The sequence below is a fragment of the Penaeus chinensis genome, chromosome 1 (assembly GCF_019202785.1).
Source record: "Penaeus chinensis breed Huanghai No. 1 chromosome 1, ASM1920278v2, whole genome shotgun sequence".
NCBI classification, from domain to species: domain Eukaryota; kingdom Metazoa; phylum Arthropoda; class Malacostraca; order Decapoda; family Penaeidae; genus Penaeus; species Penaeus chinensis.
In genome coordinates this window covers 35,537,250-35,539,749 of record NC_061819.1, presented here as the reverse complement: position 1 = coordinate 35,539,749, position 2,500 = coordinate 35,537,250, and the positions used below count along the sequence as shown (strand labels likewise).

The 2,500-nt window shown below is 32.2% G+C and overlaps 1 protein-coding gene across 5 annotated transcripts in view; it reads left to right on the top strand.

The window, feature by feature from the left end:
* The window catches only part of LOC125045666 (catenin alpha-like), a 65,686-nt gene extending 63,236 nt beyond the window's left edge, over positions 1-2,450 (top strand). For all 5 annotated transcript variants that reach the window (XM_047643722.1, XM_047643640.1, XM_047643569.1 and 2 more), the window contains one exon: positions 1-2,450. This exon is cut by the window's left edge and continues 798 nt beyond it. The gene's annotated coding sequence lies outside the window, so the exon portion shown is untranslated.
* The last annotated feature ends 50 nt before the right edge of the window (positions 2,451-2,500 follow it).

Here is a 2,500-nt window from a genome sequence, read left to right as displayed (position 1 = left end):
TCTTGGAAAAAAGTATAAAATAATTGGAATTTAATTTCATCTTGTTTGGCATTTTGAATGTTCCATATATATATATATATATGTCAGATGCGAAGAAAGATTCTAGGAATCACAAGAGCTTCAGATAAAAGAAAAAGAAAAAAAGAGAAAGTGAAAATGATCATATTCCACAGATTCTCCCATGTCAACTCTTGTTGTGCTGCAGTTTGCACCTCATGAGCGATGGAATGCTTGCCAGTCTAGAGTAGGAAGGCATTATTAGTTTCAGATTTTATTAAGATAATCACCCAAAATTACCTCCACACTATTGTTATTAAAAAGAAGAAAAAAATGTAGAGCGATGTTCAAGCTAAAAAGAGAAAAGAACGAAAAAGAGTGTCTTTTTTTCGCTCTCTTTTGATGTACTATGAGAGCAAAAAAAACCCCTGAAAACAAGCCATTTTGCGGTCTTGTTCAAATACTCTCTTATTGAGACCATTAGCTAGTACATGATTGTGTAGAGATGATAATTCATATCTGAATTTGTGGATTGAGTTTTTTATCCTTTTTTTTTTTTTTTATCTTATTATCTCTTAATTGTATCTACTTTTATATATGTTTTCTAAAACTGATGTGTTGCCCCAATCTCACTTATACAGCGACATCACAGTAGCATCCTTGTTATAGTTACTAATATAAGTTCTGTGATTATTACATATTCATTATTATTTTAATTATCAGTATTTTAATTGTTGCTTATGTAAAGTATATATATATATTTTTTTTTTATGATCATTGCCACTTGAAGTATTGCCATTTTTATTTATTAGCTTTTTAGGCTTTGAGTTACTGTTCCTAATTGATTATTGTATTAAAGGACATTCATAGTTTGTCATTTATTGTGTTAGTTATGTCATCGCTACATGAGTGTTGAAAGGAACCAATAAAATCAATAAAAGATTTTTAGAACTTACGAGGACCAAGTAAAACAAGAAGAAACTACCGTGTACTTGGTAGAAGACAAAGTAACTATGTATAGTCGTCCATTTTTGGACATTTTATGTAGGATGTCCACAAGGGTAAATGTAAAATAAAAAGGTATTTGTTATATATACCTACATACTGCGCGTATACATATATGAGTATATATATCTATACGTTATATTTCTGTGTGTGTAGAATGAACTGCACAGTCAGGTATAATCCAAAGAGAATGTGGCAGTTTTTGCAATAATTTTTTGCAATGTTTGTTTAATTATAAGACTTACTATTCCAATGGTACACATAGAAAAAAAGAAGAAAAAAAAACTTTATTTATCAGAAAGAAAGTATGGTAAGAGAGGCGAAGATGGTACAAAGACGAAGTAGTTAAGTTACCAGGAACTTTTTCAATGAAAAGACTGATTGGTAACTGGTTCTTCCCATGATATCATTCCAAATTTATATTTTTCCTTCCAAGTCTCTCCTCGTCATATTGTTCGTTAGGGTATAAGTAAAGTTGTCCTTCATTGATTATGTTTTTGGCTCCGGGTCTGTGCTGTAGCCTCCCCCCCTTCCCCCTGGCTGCTGCAGATCACACACGTAGCCAAGTTACACGGTCTTACTACTGCGTGCTTGTGAGCTCTTTTCTGTGTTCCACTTTTGGTGTGCTCTTCCCCTCCATGTCCTTTTCAAAAAAGGAGAGAGGAGAAACCACTTTTAATTCATCGTTTCTTCTTCCGAAGGGGGGAAAAAGGCAGCCTGAACACCTTTTGATATTTCATTCTTGCATATCATGTTTCATTGTACATTATGATGGATTTCGTAAGAACTGTATTGTATGTAGCACTCGGCAGCTTTTTGTATATTGGTAGGTTAAGTTTCTTGTTGGTGGGATCATTGAATTAGGCAGAGTGGGCACCAAAGCAGGTCGTAAGGCGTGTTCGATCAGGGAGACTTTATAATTTATTTTGTTATATTTCCAGGAACATGTTTTAAGAAATTGTAATGGTTAGGTAAATGATAATTATATTACAAAAAACAAGGTAATAATGATAAGGTATGGCATTGTGTAAATCTTTATGATAAATCTTGGATGATTCTAATGTTGACAATGATAAAGAAAGTGCTTCAAAGAAAGTATAGTTATCCATTGGTAACATTTTCTCATTGTGTTCCATAGCACTTGCATTTGATTAAACTTTTTTCAGTAGCAGTGTCACAAGGCTTTATATAGTAAGGTTAACAAATATTATGATTTTATAGCTGTTGAAATTGTATCTTTTGTGTAAAATATTCAGAAATGTAGATAGTGCTAGGTGTAGCACAGGCATTATTGAAATATTTTTGGTTGCACAGTTTTTGGATCTTTAGAAACATAAAACACGTTTTAAAAGTTTCAGTTGTATTGTCATGATTTATTATCCATGAATATTTTTTCTATCTATAAAATACCATGTACTTGGGTGCCAAAATATATGTAAAAGATCCGAGTCAATCTTTTCTTTTCCTTCTTGCTTAGATTTGGATGAACACTAGAAAA